This window comes from Leiobunum rupestre, chromosome 4, assembly GCF_980474605.1.
Source record: "Leiobunum rupestre chromosome 4, qqLeiRupe1.1.hap1, whole genome shotgun sequence".
Lineage (NCBI taxonomy): Eukaryota > Metazoa > Arthropoda > Arachnida > Opiliones > Sclerosomatidae > Leiobunum > Leiobunum rupestre.
Genome location: NC_143387.1, coordinates 695749 through 717725, shown reverse-complemented (window position 1 = coordinate 717725; position 21977 = coordinate 695749).

Genomic DNA, 21977 nt, shown 5'->3' with positions numbered 1-21977 from the left:
TTTGGTCCGAGTTTTGACGACAACGTATTTGTTAGGCTTAGCTTTTTACTGCAATATAAACCGAAATATCAACATTAAACTAACATACAGGAACATTCGTTGGTCAAGTATTTAAACATTGCTTACATTAATAATGCAGTCGTTACAATCAGGGTAGTGTGTGCTGCCACTAAGTTCTTAATTTACCCCTGGTGGTGAAACTATAATGCTCTTTAATACCCTCGGTCAACGAATTAAGTAACGTTCGTTATTTGTTACGTTTATAAGAGTTCAATTTACCCCTAGTGGTGAGAAATGGCAATGCCACTCTAAAATCTAAATAGAATCTGTAAATTTTACTATAAGCCCATATCTGCTACCCATTTAATAAAACTATTAATCATTTTAAATGTTCACAAAATTTGAATGAGCGTTCTTTCACGTAGTGGCCCCTCCCATAATTTCGCTACCACTTACGAAAATTAACGGACCGTACATGTTAAAGTCTATTAAACCGCTACGTAAACATTCCTCGTGCCGCTTGGTAAACACGGAATAATATACATGTAGTATACGATAGATTTAAATATTAAAGATTTTTACTACATTTATAACGGCTCAATACAAGTATAGTTCTTAATTCTATAATTTATATACACGATATTATTGATAAACTAACGCAAAATTATAAAGAATCGCAGACATGTTCGACTGGTTATATGTTGTCGTAAATGTTTTATGCAATGTACACGTTTAACACGAATAACCGTTTAAAAGTTCATATAGGGGCGACTTGTTTAAGTAACGGTTTCTATTCGATACCAGCCTAGCATTGCATGTTAAAAATACTATAACTTGTATACAGAAACTTATAAATGCATTATATATAATTTGTATACACGAACTTATACATTCATTATATTTACACGGATTTATAAAGAATCGTTAATGTTTCAATAGTAACATATCGAGATAATAACAAAAGTCTTGACCCCGCGCCCTTAAAGTATTGGCTAATCCTAAGAGTAAATACTTAGTTTATTATATGATTTATAAGGCCAGAGCTGCAGACGTTGTTAATAAGACCAAGCTTATTCTTAATATAGGGACAACTTGTTTCAAACTGCGAGGTTAACGAATTTAACATTGAACTTAGTTTTCTAAGGCTTATTAAAAATATTATTCACGATGACCACGCTCGACAAGTAATACAAATTTTACCCCGTTATGTAAGACGCCATTAACGCATTGACTATGTTAAAAACTTGAAATATCCAAGATGGCCACTAAAAACTTTAACTCCCTAGTTAATTTCTTCACCCCAAAAATACCCTTGAATACACTGTGTAAGACAAAACGAATTATGTGCTTAAAGACAATGTTAGATTAATAACCTATAAAATCTTTAAAAGGGACCCCTATTAGGGGTGACTTATATTTGAAAACATGTACCCGAATCCGTATATACCAGCCTAGTGGCGAAAAATGGCAGCATTGCATGATTATAATAATTTAATTTATGGAAGACCCCTTTCAATAACCGTAAATCAGATGATCACGTGACGCGGCTTTTTGATCGAACCATATAGGGAAAAACGTGTTCTTGAAATGTCTTTTGGCATTATGTAATTCCCCATTTTCAACACATGTTTACGTTAGATGACCCCAAACACGCTTCCTAACGGACGACAGGATATACTATCTTTACCCCGTTATTATCGTATTGACTATGTTAAAAACTTGAAATATCCAATAAAAAACTCCCTATTTTCTTCACCCCAAAATAACCTTGAATACACAGTTTACATTTCATAAATTTTAGGCTTATTATTTACGATGGCCAGGCTTAACAATAAAACTTTACCACGTAATGCACAATGTTTCTCGCGTGTCCTCATTAACGGTAATATGAAATTAATACATGATGCATTGTCATAATATTTATCAGCTAGGCCCAAGCCATCTACCGACTTTTAATGCGACATTTTATGTTAATATATATAAAAAATTGTTAGCAACAACTTGTTAAACACAAGCTTGAACATGACGTAAAGTAAATATTTCTTCACCCCAAAATAACCTTGAATACACAGTTTAAATTTCATAAATTTTAGGCTTATTATTTACGATGGCCAGGCTACCTACAAACTTTACCCCTGCGTCCTTATTAAAGGTTAAATGCCGGTAATATATAGTTTTTGATGCATTTACAATGTCATAATAATAATCAGCTAGGCCCAAGCCATCTACCAACTTTTAATGCGACGTTTTATGTTAATATATAAATATAAAAATCCTTTAGGGACAACTTGTTTAAAAACAAGCTTGAACATGATATAAAGTAAATATGCAAATTTCCTAAGTAATAACAAAGATAGCCACCCTTTTCAATACACAGAACCCGTTTGAATATGAGTCATTAAAGATGGCGGCCAAAACACATGAATTTTCCAGCCCAAAATGACTAACAACCGCTAAAAGAGAGACCACTCGAAACCAGCCTACAAACTTTACCCCGTTATGTGTTGTTAGCGTAAATATGAATCATTTTTACCGCGCTTCGGGGAGGTGCGTTTAAGAGTCTATACTTTTTATGTGCATAAAGACATTGTTAGATTAATAACCTAAAAACCGTTAAAAAGGTGCCCGTATTAGGGGTGACTTATATTTGAAACTTCTACCCGAATCCAAAGATACCAGTCTAGTGGTGAAGCATTGACAAATGTTAAACTTTCACCAGCAATCTTTATGGAAGACCCATTTCAATTACCGTAAATAAGATGGTGCGTGTCACGTGACGCGGCCATAATCATTAACGAACCATATAGTGACAACTTGTTACCCAATGAGGCACCCCTGGTGGGACACTATAAAGATGACCACGAATGACAGGTTATAACACGATACAAGCTTTATCCCGTTATGTTCAGTCATTAAAAGTGAATCATTTTTACCACGCTTCCTAACCGTTATTACAACACAGCTTATTATGATGTAACCTTTAATTATACCTTTAACTCTCAATTTCTTCCTAAGAGTTCAACCAAGACACCACTTGTTAATTGGTCGATACATTTTCTCCCTAATCATTTCACATGTTAAAGAATTTTCAAGTCAAAAATGACTAAGAGTTCTTATAACAACCGCTAAAAGAGAGACCACTCGAAACCAGCCTACAAACTTTACCCCGTTATGTGTTGTTAGCGTAAATATGAATCATTTTTACCGCGCTTCCTAACGTTAAAATACAGCTAATAAAACTCATTAATATTTACTTCTTAAGATTACTTAAGACGCTTCCTAACCGTCTTCAGGTGATTAAACCATGCAAACGTTTATACTAGTAAATACAAACTTTACCCCCCTCCACTTGTTCATTGATCCTTTTCGCACTTACATCATCATAAACGCATGTTAAATCCCCGCCAAAACTTTAACAGTTCAACCATATAGCAACCAGGTCAATTACCCCTAACGGTTAATTATAAAGGTACAAACATGTAATAGACCTATAGAGTACAAACTATACCCGTTTCCCAGCCAAAATCATGTCAAACATGTAATAGACCTACAGAGTTTAACCACATGTTCACTGATCCTCGCGTCGCTTTCCCAAAACACATGTTAAATTAACGCAAAAAATGCTAATGAGTTGTTAACCAAATAGCTACCAGATCAAATACCCCTAACGGTTAATTATAAAGGTACAAACTTTATAACTAGTAAATACAAACTTTACCTCCCCTCCACTTGTTCATTGATCCTTTTCGCGCTTACCAAACACATGTTACTATACTATCCATATAACAGGTCAATGACCCCTAACGGTAATCCACCTAGTTAAACAATACCACGCTCATTAATATTCACCCTTTTGACCTTGAACAGGTCGACTAACTAGGCTAATTAATTAACACCTGTGCTCGTTACGCACGAGTGCACGCGTGACACGCGCCCGATGGGGGGCGGAATCGCGATTCCCCGCTTCATTCCCCCCGTCACGCAGCTGTGGACGTGTGGGGGAAAGCACGCTGCGCCCCCCGCGCTTGGCTAGAAAGAGGGGGGTAAACTACTGATAAGCCTAAATCTGCCACTGGTCCCTTAAATATTGGCGTAAGTCGTCGAGTGAATGGCTATTTTGCATAGTTTTGATTAACACAGTGACTAAATGGTTTAACTTTGAAACAATGGAAAGTGTCATATACTTATAGATATTTTGTAACTTGTGGTAAAAACGTACTCGCCGGAATCGGTTTTGGGGATGAAATGGTGGCAACCTTTTTTATTTTCATTATTTCCATTATCATCGATTTCTAATCCTAAAACGTTCCTTTTAAATAATAATTGTTGTTAAAACTTAAAAGGCCCCAAATCAATAAAGCTAATGCCAAAAGTGCAACTGGCTATAGCTCCACAACGGTTGGTCATAGACCGATAACAGTGATCTTTTCAAAATACGAATCTAACACCCTGAATTCAAAATTTCCAGTTTCAGGGCCGTAACTCCATTATATTAAAAGTTGTAAAAACGACATCTGGCGTTTCCGCCGAAACTATTGCTGCTGTTTAAAAACCGACAACACATTATTGCGTGTCTATTGTTACCGTTGTCGACTGTAGTTTACATTTGCCCCAATACTATTTTTGGGTGACGTACGGTACGCGACGATTGTATTAATAGTTTTAGACTAAACTAAGATTTTAGTTTCTTATTATCATATAAAATGTTTTATATTTGTCATTGTTAAGTTAGGTTAGGTTACGTTAGCAATTTCAGGTTCTTTTGTCGCTGATTCGTAATTAATTACCTTGTTATCCATTGAAACCAGTCATCGTTGGCTCTTTGTAGCTTCTCCGAATGTACATTCCCTGTTTTTCATTGAAATAAGAAATGTGTTGCTTTTGTAGTTATTCCGTATTTAATTACTCTGTTTTCTAGTGAAACAAGCCATTTCTCGCTCTTTGGTAGCTGATCCGTTTTTAAATAACCTGTTTTCTATTGAAACAAGCATTAGTCTAGTCTACAACTATTAATACAATCGTCGTGTACCCTACGTCACCCAAAACTAGTATTGGGGCAGATGTAAACTAGTTCCACGTTGTCGTTTGTTATGTAACATTGCAAGTCTTTTTCAGTTTGGGAGTGCGTATTTTTATGTATTCTCCTCAGAATAAACAATGCAACCGTTGAACCACGGAAACCTTTTTTGTTTTTATCGCTCATTGCAATCTTTTAGCAATTTATAACAAAATGCTTTCCGAAGGCGGAAATGAGATTGACCCTGAAAGAAAAAGGCTTCCGTCTTTAAATATATATATCTCTCTCTTTCTGCAAATACGCAAAAGAAGACCAGAGAAGTTGTTTTATACTCAACAAATCTCCTTGGTTCACGTGAAATGCGACCTTATGACTTATCCGATACTGTTTCCGTTCGGTTGCGATGGTCGGAACGCAAAATTACCCAGTAGAGTATCCGCCTATAAAATGTCTGAAGTGGATAACTATTCTCATAAACTAGCAATTAAAGGTGAGTTCAATCCATTTGTTTCGGCTGGGAGACAAACGCAGCAGTTAGAAGTTTACACCTTTAATAAGACTGAAGTGAATAAGCTGAATTTTATCAGGAACTATCAAAGACAACTTCACGTCGAACAGTATAGTGGTTTTGTCGAACATTTAAATTTAAGAGTGACCAGGCTTACAGTTGTGGAGAACAATAAGGTTGTTCCGTGCAAACCTTTTTTACCACAAAAAAATATAACTGCCATATAAACGTAGAGATTGGCGCTTCGATGAAAAGAACAAATACCTTAACATAAACATTTACAAAGGTTGCGATTGTGCCAACATCGAGATTCGGAAAAGATACGCTGAGAAAAAATATTTAATTCATTCACTGCACATTAGCACCCCAGAAGCATTATGAAGATTGAATGGATTTAAAATGCATCAAAAGTCTATGACACAAATGCTACTTGTATTTTTCAAGAAGCAAAATAAAAACAAAACATTAACCGCTTGCTTCAAACTGAATGAGGTAGACTTGACCGCTCATCAGTATCTTACACCGAAATACTTGACCACTACGTTTTTTCATACGAAGGCCTGCATAAGGATACCTAGAGTTTTTGGTTACGTCAATGCACGATGAATGCAGGTAGCCTTTCTGAGCAAGAAAGGTACCATCTAAGATAAATATTCAGCTAGGCTCATACCCAAAGCACCACCGTAGGCCTAAGTCATCCAGCGACTTAAAGTTATAAATTGAGGTTGCCGGGTTATTTCTTTAAAAAGTAGGTGATGCGACGAGTTTTGAAATCTAACGAACTGTAACCGGGGTTTTGTGTTCCTCATTTAAGGAAACCGCATCACAAAATCTTGGGGAGCGTTGTGTTGGTCCTCGCAATTATTTATCTCGGGAAGAGATTTTTCCGGAAATTATTGATTCCAGGAAGTTTTAGTCCGAGAAATGATTAATACCGGCAAGTGTTGATCCCGGAACTAAAAAATCCAGGAAAATGTTGGTCCCGAAAATTACTTGTTAGCCCCGTATAGTGAGAGTTAAATGTTAGTTGTTCTCGGAAATGGAAATGGAAGTCTTCGTCACTTAGAATAATATAACCGAAGAAATAAGTTGAAAGAAATGAAAGCCCTTAAAGTGATAGTTAAGGGTAGTTTCTAGTCGTGGTAATGTTTGTACCCAGGACTAAATCTTCATTTTCGTAAATAATAATACCTTATAAAAACTACTTTAATTACACAGTAAATTTTTTTACATAAAAATTAAAAATAATACGCTATACAGAGCGCACGACTAGTGTTGCCGTCTAATACAGAGGCATATTCAGGTCTATTGGTTGAAAAGGCGATGTTACGGTTTATTAGACCTCGGTCGAATACTTTTTGAATATTTGAAAATTTAAAATAGCAGAAACTTTCTCCGTTTTTTAAACTTTCCGAAAAGGTACATTCAACTTTCTTCTGTGAACGGTTTTTGAAACATTTGAAGAACAAAGTGTCGAGAAACCTTTGTCCGGGATTGTACTCTGACTGGAATAACAGAATACTGAGACAACGCTGGTCTCAGTTAAAAATAAACAATACCGTTAGTAGAGAACGAGAGGCATGCTCCCGCTGTTTACATTCATCAAAATGAAAAATAAACAGTAGTACCAAATGTGACATATCCATATAGTGGTCAGACGATAATACAACGAATAGGTTTATTATATAAAGTATGCTTTAATAAACCTTTTCGATATTGATATAAAATAAAAAAACCTTGAATAATAAAGTCTATCGACTTGTGAAATGAAGCTATGACATATTTATGTGTCGTTTATTGGTGGTGTAAAACGTGTATACAACAACATAATATACCAATATACACGTAGATAAAGTATTGATTGCTTATTATTGTACCTGCCTAGAGAATAACTCAAATTAATTTTTCATTTAATTTGGGATTGTGCTTCTACAACTAATCCAGAAGTAAATTAACTTGTCTTACACCTTCATCTAAATAGTTCATGAGTATTTTAAATTTTTATACACTCATCTTATTAAAAATTTTGAGTATCCTTTAAGTAAACCCACTATAATTAAACAAACAAAATTTAAGAACTTTCATTTTCATCAAGGAATTCTTACGCGCATTGGAAATAAACTATCCATAATTGTGTTAATTTCCGCGCAATTCAATATATATATATATTTAAATATATTTTTAACAAAAACGCATTTTAGTTGTTAAGAGTGACAATTGATCTGAATTATTTACTTTTATACCATATTTTTTAAGTAGAGTCATCCGATATAACAAAACTAACATTAAAACATCATTAAACATGGAAATTTTACAAATAACCCTAGTAGCACAAAACCACTGGCCCGACTGTGTTGGAAAAACAGTTGGCCGACACAGTCGGGAAACCAGTGATTTTAGCGTAAAAATGTCGCACCTGGCCGACTGCCGGTAAAACAGTTCGGTAAATGATGTTGGCCAATTATAGGATAAATAGTCGAAATGCAGTCGGTTATCCGTTAGAGATGACTAAAAACGACTGTTTTTTAGGATTTATCAACAGTTGGCCGACTTATGGTTATTAGTTGGGATACCATCGATTTGAATATTTGCCCAACATGAATATTTTAAATTAACATGATTTATGCTTAACAATAATAATTTAAACAAATTGATATTTAAAAACAAGTTTTATTTTATTAAATACAATTAAATTAGTTCATCAAATGCATTTGATTATTTGTTACTTTTCTCTCAGCCTCTTTCTCTATCTTTTGCATATTTCACTCAATTTTAAATTTTAATTATTTAAAAATTTTTGATCCGCTAGATAATTTCTTAAACAGCGCCTGAAAACAGAAATTATATAATAAATTAATAATTACTTTATTTCTTACCAACAATCATTTAACTTGAGACTTTTAAATGAGTATTTTCCATTGGTACCTAGCCAATAAAATTATCACATGGTGTAATATTTTGATCTACTTAAAATATAGGTATATTAACAAGTTAATAATTTGATATTATCATTTTTTAAATTACCTTCCATGTCTGAAGAATCTCCAACATTAGAGTTATCAATTATGGAAGTACGAACTGCAGTTTTTGTCTGTGCACTCCACAGCGGAGTGATATTGTTTGAAGGACTGACGCAAACTATTTTCTATGGTCATGTGAAAATGTTGATCTAAAAAAAATTGGAATTATAACAATTGAACAAATTTAGCAATACCTCTTTAAAAGTGTTCTCAAAAAAGTGATCTGGAAATTTTTTGTTCCAATACATGTATGAACTTCTAGATTCTTTACTCCTTCGGGGACTGAATGATCACAACCATTTTGATCTATAAAATAAAAAAGTATTATGAAATTTCCAAAACTTAAGTCTATGTTTATCAAATTAAAATTTAATTTTACTTTCTGGGTTCAAAACTAGAGCAGTAAACTGGAATTGAAAAGTAAGAAACCTTAATTTAGAGACAACAGATTTTGTATAATTTTAGCGAAATAAATCAGAAATAAATTAAATGTAATAATTAAAATAAATTCAATAATTGTTTTGTCCAAAGTGACAAAGCCTTAGCCAAATCAGCCATTGAATAATTTCAAACCTTAAATGATATAAATATTTGTTTACCTTTAATTTTGTTGTTTTCCTTTTAAATTTAATCTTAAAATGAATAAAATAAATTGAAAATGCAAAACCACGAGGTTGTAGTTAGGCTTAAGTTGAAAAATGTTTAACCACGAGGCTCTAGTTAGGCCTAACATTTGCTCCGAGAGATAACTGGTTGTCTTTCGGTGAAAGTATTCCGAGAGATATGGAAATTTTTGGGACTGATGTTACTTTGAAAAAATACCCGGGAGAATGAACAGCTGATGCCATCTATACCGTTATAATAAAATAATTATGAGTTTTCAATTTGTAAGGTAGAAAAATATTATTTTGTTTGAAAATCAAAAGTTTTATCACTATACAATTATTTTGAAAGTTAATAATTTTTACTATTTTAAATTTAAAAACGACGCGTTAAGAGACATATCTGTTAAATGACGTAATATATATAGCTATCATGAAGCTACTATTTTAGTAAATTTCAAATTAAAATTTTCTTTACTTAATAAATTTATTAAAATTAAATATGATGTGAATTTTCGTTCATAAATAGTAACGAGCTATCACTTAAATTTGAAGTAAATTAAAAAAGTGCAATTGCTGTAGGCCATGTGTTGGCCAACTACAAAACGTCGACGTCATAAAGATAATTATTTTAACCTCATAATCATATTTATTTCTAAGTAATTTAATAAATAATTATTAAATATATCATGCTTTTATTAGTTATTTAAATTTTGGTAAGTTTAATTAAGTGTAAAATAATATAAAATTAAAAGTCGGGATGTATGTTGTTCTATAGTCGGCGAAAATTCCGAATGAGTTGGGCTTTGTAATTTATATATCACTTCGCCAACTGCGACTGTCTACCAACTCGCCGACTCTTTACCATTCGAAAAACGTACTGTTCGTGCTACTAGGGAAACGGCTTATCAATTAGAAAAATTGTGTGTTACGCCTTTAAACAACTCTAAACGAAACATTTCATAAGTAATTCTCAGTGATAGTGCGAAATCTGAATTAAAAAAGGTTTCATGGTGTCTTAAAAGTGTAATGTAATAACTGATACGTTAACTGTTTTTTCTATTTCAAATTTAAATCTCGCTTGATTCACTCTAATAAGGAACTTTTTGTGGAACAGTATTTCTTATATATATATATATATATATATATATACAGGGTCTTTTTTTTTGCTCGGAAAAGTGGTTTTTTTCAAAAACTATTTATAGTACCGATTTCAAATTTGGAAGGTCAATTCTCTATACCGGGGGACATCAGTTTGAGAAATTTGAGCGTTTTCGGTAATGTTTTTCACCAATTTTGAAAAATTATTTTTCGACCACTAGGTGCGAGATAAAAAATTTATATTATAAAGTTGTAGGCCGTCATCGAAAACCCTTAAAAATTGTTCACTCGACGGAAAACAATTTATTTATCAGTGAAAATTCGAGCTTGAAAAATTTACAAGTTGGTGAAGCCAAATTACGATTGTTTGAAACGATAATTGAAACCGAATTACCTAATCCAGTTGAATCTTTGGTTAAAAAAACGACCGGATTTAAAAAACACGAGGCTATAGGTCAATCCTAAACATGCATTGGGTATTTAAAGGAAAACTTTGGGAGATTATTATTAGTGTTTGATAATATTTCGAACAATGCCTCGTTATTCAGTAGCTGAGCGTACCGAGATAGTTGCCATTTACTATGGAGAAGCAGCGCAAAACCTTAGAAGAGTGACTGAAATCTTCGCAGAAAGACATCCAAATGGAGCACCATCTGTAAATACAGTAAGACGAGCAATTCACGATTTCAATCAATTTGGTAACTTGCAACCTAGGTTTCGCGGATTGGGTCAACCGGATTTAGACTTCGAGAACAATGTACTCGCTTACTTTGTGGCATATCCTCGTCACAGTTGCGCTAACGCCGCTGCTGATTTGTGTTGTTCTGCAAATCGTGTGTGGAAAATTCTTGGTAAGAATCGCTATCACCCATACAGAGCTACGCTCCACCAAGGACTAATTGACGGAGACCATCAAAGACGTTATGAATTTAGCAACTGGTTACTAAATGCTGTCCAAGAAGATAGACAATTTTTGCGCCATGTTTTGTTCTCCGACGAAGCGTCATTTTCTAGAGATGGGCCCTTTAATCATCAAAACAGCCATCTTTGGTCTGACATCAACCCACATTGGGGTTTTGAATATCATCACCAGGTTCAATTTGAACGGGTCAATGTTTGGGTTGGACTTGTTGGAAACCGTTTGATTGGTCCCTTTTTCCTGCCGACGAACCTCAACGGCCAAAGGTATTTACATTTTCTACAGAACGAACTGAGTGACGCAATCGACGACCTTCCATTGGCTGAAAGACGTCAGTTGTGGTTTCAGCAAGATGGCGCCCCTCCGCATTTTTCCCGGCAAGTAACTGAGCACCTCAACAACGAGTTTCCTGAAAGGTGGATAGGGAGAAATGGTCCAGTGCATTGGCCAGCAAGGTCACCTGACCTAACACCGCTGGATTATTTTCTCTGGGGATTCGTTAAAGCAAAGGTATACGCCACGCCCATTGAAACTAGGGAGGAACTCATTAGACGAATAATCAGTGCTTGCCGAGACGTCACACCAGAAATGGTAGAGAAAGCGTTTGAGAACTTAATTGTCCGCGCACAAACCTGTGTTGCAGCCAATGGTGATATTATTGAAAATGTTTTGTAAAAATTTATGTGAATAAAATATCTGCATTTAAAAACCAAACGTGTACATTTTTTCAAGTGTGAAAACTCTACTACGTTTGTATTAGACTTGTTCCCTTTTCAATTATCGTTTCAAACAATCGTAATTTGGCTTCACCAACTTGTAAATTTTTCAAGCTCGAATTTTCACTGATAAATAAGTTGTTTTTCGTCGAGTGAACAATTTTTAAGGGTTTTCGATGACGGCCTACAACTTTATAATAGAAATTTTTTATCTCGCACCTAGTGGTCGAAAAATAATTTTTCAAAATTGGTGAAAAACATTACCGAAAACGCTCAAATTTCTCAAACTGATGTCCCCCGGTATAGAGAATTGACCTTCCAAATTTGAAATCGGTACTATAAATAGTTTTTGAAAAAAAAACACTTTTCCGAGCAAAAAAAGACCCTGTATATATATATATATATATATATATATATAACCATAAAAACTGAAAGCATGAGAAACCACTTCGACAACATAAATTTATTTAGAAAATCCCTGTACAAATTAGGAAGATTATAATGCACCCCTTCGAAAGTACTCCTAATCTTTTTTTATTTTAAAGGTTGATTATCTCGATTGCCTAACCTCTATAAAAATTAAAATTAAAATAATCCAGACAAAATATTTAGGTTTTTTCAGGGTAAATGGGACAGTGTTAAGAACTCGCTAACTTCTATGCGATTAATCAGGGTTGAGGTCACGCCAAAGATCATACTTAGGAAAAGGGACATGGCATATTCTCACATTGTCCGTGTGTCGACTGATTTTAACGAGAGCTAGAATATTCTTCACTATTATTAGGACGGATGACATTGTCAAGGTGATTAAAAGCGATTTAACTAACTTCCACTATGGCGTAACTGAGAGGTTTGGTACTAAATTAGCGCAAAATCTCATTGGTTGCCTACGAGTGACATCAATGGGGGCGACGTGTTTGAAATTGTCGGTAGAATATGTGACCATGCACAGTGTTCCAAAAGCCCGATTTTTTGGACAAAATTCTAGAGAGTACCTGGACTTGCATCAGATTTATACCCCGGTGTACCGGTAATATTGAAACCACACCACCGGAGGTCCATCATCAAATGCCCTACGCCAGCGTCCACACGCCCGGACAGGTGACAAAACCAGCATGGGTAGCAGACCCCTACTACTGATAGTCGCAACTTCGACGCAAACAACTCAGCCCAGCAGAAGGTGCAGCAATGGGACAGCCAACGCGCCACATCGCACACAGCAGTGGGAATAAGAGCGGATGCTCTCTCAACGCCAGCCGACACCCTACCTAGAAAGGTAGAGAGCCAAGACCTTGGAAAGAGCGCCTAAAGGGGAACGGCGGGCACACAGCAGCCCGCATAACCCGGCGCAGCTTGCACCGGATATCCCGGTGGAACTCCAAAAGGCCGGGAGATGGGTCCGCCGTGCCCTCATACGGAGGCCCGCAGCCCCAAAGCAGGCAACCCAATCCGCCGAAACAGCCAGTTTTCCCGGCCCCTCTCCGTTAGCCTGGGCCGAAGCCCAGTTACCATCCCACACCGGACTGAAGTCGGAGGTGGAGATAGGACCATTTAAACGGAGCTAACACCTCCCAGTGCGCCACCGCCCGTGCTGGGTTACAAGAGCCGGACCTCACTCCCCGGTAAAGCCACCAGCTATTGCACACTCCGACCCCTCGTGGGCCTCTAGAGAGTACCTACCATAAATAGTTTTACATATTTCGTTTATTCAGAATACCTGGATTTGTCAAATGTACAATTTTTTTCATGCGACCCCTAGCGGCCAAGTTAGCTTCCTAGTGAGTTTTTGACAACATTGACCTTAGATTGGATATATTAAGCTATTCATATCATGTAGTATTTTTGGGCTAGTGATGTCTCGTATATAAATAAAGATACGAAACGAAAACCATCTCAAAATGCACAAAATCAATCATTTTTGACTGGCTCTAACTCCAAACGATGCTAGTTAATTTCGTAGATCTTTTCACTATGGGTAGACAAGAAGTCATATAATATAATTACGGTGAAAAATCGTTGCGATCTCTGTTAGTTCGGCAACCATTGTCGTTTATCTATTTTACAAAAAATTCTTTAATATAGCCCAAAGCTAGCCAAGATTTGGGCGGATTTTGGGCTGGAAAAATTAATGGTTTTAAAAAAAATCCGAAACTTAAATTTGCTCTCAAAATGGTTTTGTTTTGTTTTTTTTTATTAGAATAGCAACCTATGCAAGATAAAGAAAGGCTGAGTTCACACCTGTTCGAAACAATTTAAATCGGCGTTTTTGGGAATTATATGATTTAATTACACATTTTACATTGTTAATTCATTACACAAATTTACGTTTTGCCAATCTGTAATTGATTGTTCGTCCTCGGATTCCTCATCGTCGCAAGGTTAATTAAACGAACTATTAATATTTGAAATTTCCGGTTCTTGGAGTAAATCAATTGCTTCTTTCGGAAGGATTAGACGATAACGCCTGTCAAATCTTCTACTTAGAGAGTAGTTTGACACGATTGCATCTGAGGAATCAAGAGCTCGACCGATAATATCGTTTAGATACCGGTAATGCTGATGCTTTTAAAATAGCTTATCCATGAACGAGAATCTTGTGAAGAGTAACAGGCATATAGAACCGTTTGTACACCTCCACATATCTTTCAGCAAGACATCGATAGAATTGTCCAAATTTGGTTGCGTCTACGGGAAGCACCGACGAAATGACGGAAAGAATGACGTGTAAATTTTGAATTAACAATTTTTCTATTCCGAGAATATCCGATACAACTTCCTGATTCTCTGGCGAAAAGACTCTTCTAGCGGTATTCCCATCATTACTTTTCCCGGCGCCACCTGGATTCGGATAATCAACTCTTAGCGATAGTTTTTCCCACATTATAGTTTGGATTCTTTGTTTTCTTTGGATGAAGACTGGATTGTTTACACCGCCTTAAATTCGCCATGTTTTTAAACCTTCAACGTTACGATTGCCCAAATAATGGCAAAATTCAAAAAATCTAATCCTGCAGGCGTGAAGTGGACTAATTCCGTAATTAAGTTGACTATCGTTTACGTGATGTCTTGTTTGGAGGTTTATTTGATTAAATTGTCGCATATCGAACAGGTTTGCTCCAGAAATGATACTTAAAAACCTTTCTATCAATTACCGTCAAATAGAGACTATATTTGATCGATACATGTAGATTGTTTGAAATTGTGAATTAAGCGACTGAATATCTTCAATCTGTGGTTCACCCCTCACCTTTTCGTTCAAAATGGAGTCTTTGCATTCTTATAAAAAATGAATTTCTCAGGGGCCTGCAATATCTAATAGACTGTGGAGATGGATTATTCCAAATGGTATGTCCCACACTCGAACAAATTCGTAAAGGAATCACTGTTGTCACAAATAAGGCCGCGTCTGATAAATCTTCTAAACTGTCGAATTTTTGCTTGTACATAGATTGGGCGGTGCTTCCATCGAAACCCCACGACGCGATCATAGTAAGATCCAGGTTTTTAATATTAAAAGTTTCGGCGTAGCTTTGTAAAACTTCACTTTGAAGCTTCAGAATTCGTAGAGTAGTGTGATCCAAAAGATCTTGTAATAAACCTGACGCAGTAGTTTCTGACACCACGATCGATTTTGGTCTACAAAGTGACTTGGCTTCGACGACTTTATAATAAGGAGGAAATAGAATAGATCCGTGGGATGTGGCTGTTTGGCGTAACATTTTATAAGTTGAAACAGATAAATTTCCATCTATCATTAGGGCTAAAGCTTGTTCAGCAGTACAAGTTGGGCTCTGATTCGGATTTTTAGTAAGCTACTGAATTCTTTTAAACCTATTTGGACTTTTCAATAATTCTTTCAAGACGTGGGACAACTGGTTTTCGACTTGATATTTTAAAACGAGTTCCGTGGATTTTACAATTTCTTCTGTTGAGTTTCCCGCTACCACTGTCGCTAGATCACTAACTCTTCGCCTTTTCGTTCTAGACGACGCCGAATCGTAGTCTATTTCTGGCCTCCCAGCATTTGCAGATTCTACATTCGAAGAGGTTCCTGGTACATCAAATATTGGTTGATTTCTTGGTGCTTTCAGTATTTCTTTAGGAATGGTATAGTCCGAATCCATCTGGAAGCGTCTTTCCACCACTTATCAAAGCAACACTTTTCCTTTCGCAAAGATATTTTAAGTATTTCAAAGTTATCAGTTGAACAATTACCTTTTAATTTGTCTCCTAGCAAAGAAAGTGTTTTCTGGGCACACACGTTGATATCTTTTTCGGATTTAAATATATCGACTAAATCGGACTTCTTTATGGAGATAATCGGTTCCAGTTGCACCTGTTTATTTTCAATAGTGTATTCAGCCATATTAGTAAGTTTCCGTGTCTGAGTTGACCTAGTGGACCATCAACTACAATTTATTCATAACTGAAAACAATCGTATCGCCTGCTTTTGGAGGCCTACTTCAACGGTTGTGTAAAACAAAGCAAAGCAAAAGTTAAAACATAACCAAAATTTCAATAATATAGACTAAAAATATTATTCCAAAATAAAGACCATTTTGTGGGCAAATTTAAGTTTCGGATTTTTTTTAAAACATTTAATTTTTCCAGCCCAAAAACCGGCCAAATCTTATCTACCCATAGTGAAAAGATTTACGAAATTGGCTAGCATCGTTTGGAGTTAGAGCCAGTCAAAGATGACTGATTTTGTGCATTTTGAGATGGTTTTCGTTTCGTTTCGTTATTTATATACGAGACATCGCTATCCAAAAATACTACATGATATGAATAGCTTAATCTATCCAATGTAAAGGTCAAAATTTTCAAAAACGCAATAGGAAGCTAACTTGGCCGCTAGGGGTCGCATGAATTTTTTTTGTAGATTTGACAAATCCAGGTATTCTGAATAAACGAAATATGTAAAACTATTTATGATAGGTACTCTTGAATTTTGGCCAAAAAATCGGGCTTTTGGAACACTGTGCAATCGTTTAAAAGTATATCTTGCATTTTTTTTGTTGCACGTGAGGTTTGTTAGGAATAGTAATAGTACACGATGTCGAGTAAAAGCGATGCGACTGAAATTCCAATTCCACATAACCAGACTTGGAATATCGCCATCAGAAACGCCATTTTGATCTCCTTAAAAGTAGCAATTTGATGATCCATATATTTAAGAGCTGGAAATCGGTCTTTAAGCATCAACCGATCCTGTAGAGTAGACTGTTTGGTTTCCAAATAACGCCACCTCCTAGAAAAGAACCTTTTTAATGTTTGTAACATATGTATAACTGTTGGCCTAGGTCATCAAGCGTCTTTTAAAGCCATTAATTCAGTTGGCCGGGTTAAATACGTAGGAGGGTGGGGGCAATCCCTTCGTGCCACTCAAGCAAACAGCTCCCAACACCAACTATTACCGTTATCCTATACAAGTTTTTATTTGAAGGGGAAACCGATGAGCTGGGGGAAAACCCCTTAAACCAATGGGGAGAGAACTTGCCAACTCAACGCACAAGGAATTGTTCGAGAAATTGTTCCGACAAAACCCGGCTCCTCTTGCTGCGAGGCGAAAGTGCTAACCTCTCCGCCACCCCACTTAAAACAGTTAAATAGGTTTAATTTAATTGGGTAAGGTTATCCGATAATTTACTTTTCAATACTTCTTCTAATCATGTGTCTTAAATTTCCCTGAAATGAATTTTGCCAATTATTTTTCGTTGAAAAACCATTTTACTGTCCCTGACTATGAACTTAATTTATATAGACCGAAAAAAGTTTATAAATGTCAAGCTTACCAACATTTGGAAATATTTCAATTACAATTTTAATTGTCTGGCATCAACCCTTTCCAAAATCGCCAAGGGCCTTTTTAATAAATATTGTGGGTGGCTGGGTTAAACAACGTACGTCGGTGGTAGGAACCCCTTAATGCCTTGCAAGCCAATAGCTTCCTACTCCATAGAGGAATAGCCCTGGAGTGGTATTGATAGTTCTGATTGGGCTAAGCACTGACATTCCTCTTCAGAAATCGCGTAAAGGGGGATGTAGAAACGGGGGGGTATGTCGAGGTAGACTTTTATCTATTCATACATTCCAACAAAGGCAGCGCGATCATGGCGCCATCTACCGGTTAGGATGTGAATTCTTTAAAAAGTCTACCTCGACCCCCCCGTTTCTACATCCCCCTTTACTGGCACTACGCTGTCGGATTTAGCGCCTTCTTTAATTTCCCCTCCTCTACTATTCCCCCATGCCTACATTAAGATAAATAAACCTATACAAATTTGTTTTATTCTCTATAAAGCTAAGTTTTAATTAGTATGTGAGCTTAAATAAATCTCGTTTGCAGTAAAAAAATTAAAATTATGTATGATTCTTAGCCTTTCTTACGAGTGGCTAAAACAGCTTTAACATGCGGAATCTCAAAAAATTAAGAATAACAGATGACGCTTTTATTTATTAAAATGTTGTCAAAAGCGTCTACAATTATAGCTGTTGTACAGTCTGTTACAAAAGTCTTCGACAAAGAGAGTTTTTGCATTTATCTTAAATTTTCTCGAAACGTGTAAACGATAGAAAAATGAAACCAGAAGCAATTTTTAATACTTTTTTATTTCTTTTCACGTGGAGTTGTCGTATTTTACAAAGCGATAATAGTTACGGCGGAAACGCCAGATGTCTTTTTTGACAACGTTTTAAATAGTGGAGTTACGCCCTTGAAACCAGCATTTTCGGATTCAGGGTGGTCGATTCATATGGAGAAAGTGTCACTGTCATTGCTCTACCGCCCACGGTTGAGGAGCTATAGCCGGTTGCAATTTCCGATTCCATTTGGGAAAAACTAAAAAGACGCCAAATATCAGCTGTGGCATTCCCCCGATAATGCAGAACGTTTCAACAACAATTAATATTGTATAGGAAAAGATACGATAATGGAAGCAATGAAAGTAGAAAATAGGCGAAGAAAACTGTAACTATTATCGTCTTGGTTTTACAGTAAAATTGTGCATTTCATAACTACAACGACTGCAGTGTTGGATGGCAAAATTTTCGTGATACCAAATAAAATAAAAAGTACCATTTATTCTATCACACTTTTAACTTTATATAACACAGACAGCTTCTTTCGCCAACCCATTTGGTGGGATATTCATAAGGATCAACAGTAGTTCCAAATATGATCCAAAATCTTGCTAATAACACAAATGGATAAAATCTGCCACCGTACTTTGTAAAAATTTTGAAACATCTTATTTAATAATCCAAATTTATGTTATAATTTCCAGATATTATTGAATCCAATACCAAAAATATCATATCTGGTCAATAAGCAAATGAAATAGGAATGCATCAGAAAAATCATGACAATTTCCGATTTGCTGTATCGGTAAAAATCTGTATGAGAAATAAATAAAATATGATACCTTCCAACGCATATGTCCACGAATATTTTTTAATTATCGCACATTTCAATTGCCAAGCCAATTAAGGGTGTATTATCATATCATAGGGACGGACGACATTAACAGAGCATAAGTCCGACCTTTCAAACGACTGTAAAGGAAGGTGACCAGAAAGGACAGGAGTCATTGAAGTATAAAAGGTTGCGATCGTAGAAACAACCTTCTTTTGGGTTTTTATAGGTTCAATTAAGGCTTAAAAAACAAGCCTACTTGAAGCTACTTGACACCTGGGATTAATTTATCCAAAAAGCTTGCCCTAGGCCTATAGAGCGAGGGGTCTGTCACTTGAGAAATCAGGTGTACATTTAAAAAAATCAATAATCGGATTACTAAAAATCACGAAATCCATAAAAAAAATAAAAAAATCTCGAAAAAATCAAGGGTAATAAAAAAAAATCATTAGTGATTTAAAAAATCTTACCTGTTTAAAAAAATCACTAAATTTTAAAAAAATCGAAAAAATCCCAAATCATTAAAATAATCTAGAATAATCTGGAAAAATCAAAAATAATCCAAAAAATCGATAGTAATACGAAAAAAATTTAATCTACCCCACCGACCTCGCCTTAGTTCGTTCAAGTGGTTCTCTCGTTCTGTTCGCTATTGTTGGCTTCCGACTCGAGAGATGGAAATAGCGAGGGAAATACCCGTAAGCCGAATTCTTTCTTACCACGTTTTTCTTCAACTATAGTCCGGTTAAGTTATCAATAAGGATGAAGCCAAAGGCAGGTGGTATATAATACTAAAAGAGGAGCGCAGTAGCTTTGTTTATGGGACAAATAATAAGTTTACTTCTGCAAACGTAATCGCCAGAATAGAATATATTTTGGAAATAGCAAAGCAGCACGGTATTGAGATTATCGGTTTTTCTTCCGATGGTGACAGTAAACTCTTAAAAGCTATGCGAACTATTGGGGATATTCCATCAAAAAATACTGAGAAAGAAAGATTTTGGTTTCAAGGAAATATTGACCCAACTGTAATATGTGTACAGGATACAATTCACATTGGAACAAAAATGCGCTCACGGCTCTTGAAGAACCACAAATTTATGCCATTTGGGAATAAACTCGTATCGGTAAGCCACTTGCACATGCTCTTGTCTGATTATCCAAAAGACCTTCACTGTCTAACAAATTCCGATATTGAACCAAAAGACAAAATGAATTCTGATTCAGTAGAAAAGATTTGTGACGACAAGGTAATAAATTTATTAAAAGAAATCCCACAAAGTGAGGGAACAATTCAATACCTTTGTCTGATGCAAAAAGCCCGAGAAGCATACGAGAAAAAAGACGTTAAAGCAACAGAACGAATCTATAATATTTGGTATGTGGTTTTTTTTCTACGATTGTGGAGAACATGGATTTTAGGCCATCCAAAATACACGTTAGTAGTTATGTACCCTATTGCTAGCTAAGCGGGGGCATGGCTACCGCGTCCCCATCTGCGTGACGGGGGGTATGAAGCGGGGAATCGCGTTGCCGACCCCCCCCTCGGGCGCGTATCACGCGCGCGTGACCTGAATAATTAATGAGATGAACAGGTGTTAATTAATTAGCCTAGTTAGTCGACCTGTCAATCAACCTGTTCAAGGTCCAAAGGGTGAATATTAATGAGCGTGGTATTGATTAACTAGGTGGATTACCGTTAGGGGTCATTGACCTGTTATATGGATAGTATAGTAACATGTGTTTAGGATCAACAAGTAGTTACACTTGTTTATTATATGTTTGAATATTAATTTTTGGCGGGAAAGTGTAAGCGTCGCGTGTATAAAATCAACAAGTGGTTAAACTCTTTAGGTTTATTAATGTACACTTATGTTTGACATGAATATTAATATATGGCTAAAGTTTGTACCTTTATAATTAACCGTTAGGGGTAATTGACCTGGTAGCTATATGGTTGAACTGTTAAAGTTTTGGCGGGAATTTAACATGTGTTTCGGTTAGAAAAGCGCGGGAAATTGTAAGCGTCGATTAACAAGTGGTTAAACTCTTTAGGTTTATTAATGTCTGACATGAATATAAATTTTTGTTCTCAACTTCAGAAATATAAAGAGAAACCATACACCATTTTTTATGTCTAGTCACCACAAACTCTATACTCAGTTATGAATGCCTAATGAGCTTAATATACCAGGTGGCCATTATTCCAAAGCGCCGCGTGGTTAAACTCTTTGAAAAGGTGTATTAATGTACAATTATTGAACATTTTCGGTTTGACCAACACCGAACCATATATCTCTAAATATAAGACTTCTTCAGATGTCCAGAGTCCAGGATGAGCAGTGTCCAAATATTTAGTTGCTGAAACTCTTTTTGACCTTCATCCTCTAATTCGAAATTTAAGACTTCTTCAGATGTCCATAGTCCAGGATTATCAGTGTCCAAATATTTAGTTGCTGAAACTCTTTGGACTCCCATAGAACTCGTATTGAATTCATTATACCAGATGACCTTTATTCCTATTATACAAAGCATAACAATAAAGTTAACGATAAATAACTTAACATTTTATATTGACATTTCGAATTTACCGCGCCTCCACGAAAATCCCTACTTTCCAAGTGCACTAGCGCCATCTATTGTACTAAATCACTACCATAAAAATATATTTTCGGGCTG